Source organism: Callithrix jacchus, chromosome 7, assembly GCF_049354715.1.
Source record: "Callithrix jacchus isolate 240 chromosome 7, calJac240_pri, whole genome shotgun sequence".
In the NCBI taxonomy this organism is placed as follows: domain Eukaryota; kingdom Metazoa; phylum Chordata; class Mammalia; order Primates; family Cebidae; genus Callithrix; species Callithrix jacchus.
The window spans coordinates 43,229,695-43,230,383 of record NC_133508.1 but is presented as its reverse complement, the minus strand read 5'-3'; the positions used below and the strand labels follow the sequence as shown (position 1 = coordinate 43,230,383).

At 42.2% G+C, this 689-nt stretch overlaps 1 non-coding gene across 1 annotated transcript; it reads right to left on the bottom strand.

Moving 5' to 3' along the window:
• Positions 1-232: 232 nt before the first annotated feature.
• On the bottom strand, positions 233-340 carry LOC128928354 (U6 spliceosomal RNA). The gene has a single exon (XR_008473255.1). It is a non-coding gene; the product is annotated as a U6 spliceosomal RNA (small nuclear RNA).
• Between the last annotated feature and the right edge of the window lie 349 nt (positions 341-689).

Below are 689 nucleotides of genomic sequence, written 5' to 3'. Positions count from 1 at the left end.
TATTTTGTTGATCTTTTCAAAAAACCAGCTCTTGGATTTATTGATTTTTTGAAGGGTTTTTCGTGTCTCAATCTCCTTCAGCTCAGCTCTGATCTTAGTAATTTCTTGTCTTCTGCTGGGTTTTGAGTTTTTTTGATCTTGCTCCTCTAGCTCTTTCAATTTTGACGATAGGGTGTCAATTTTGGATCTCTCCATTCTCCTCATATGGGCACTTATTGCTATATATTTTCCTAAAAATATGGAACGCTTCACGAATTTGCGTGTCATCCTTGCGCAGGGGCCATGCTAATCTTCTCTGTATCGTTCCAATTTTTAGTATATGTGCTGCCGAAGCGAGCACCAGCATTCCTTTTCATCGTGATGATGATGTTGACCATGAACATTACGATATCTGATACATGTGGTTCTTATTATAAGCTACTCAGTGTAGTGAGTGCATGTGTATATGTTAACTCATTCCCATGTAGGAGGTACCGTGGCTACTCCCATTTTACAGATGTGAAAACAGAGACTCAGAGAGGTGAAGTCATTTGCTCCACATGTTGCAGGTGGGGAGTGGTGAAATGGGTTTTGAGTCTACTCTGATTCTAGGGCTCTGTGTACTTCTCCCCATCCTCCAAGGACTCTCTAACACTCAGGGAGGATCGGGGATCCCCTAGTGGAGGCTTATTTACCTGGACAGGCACAGT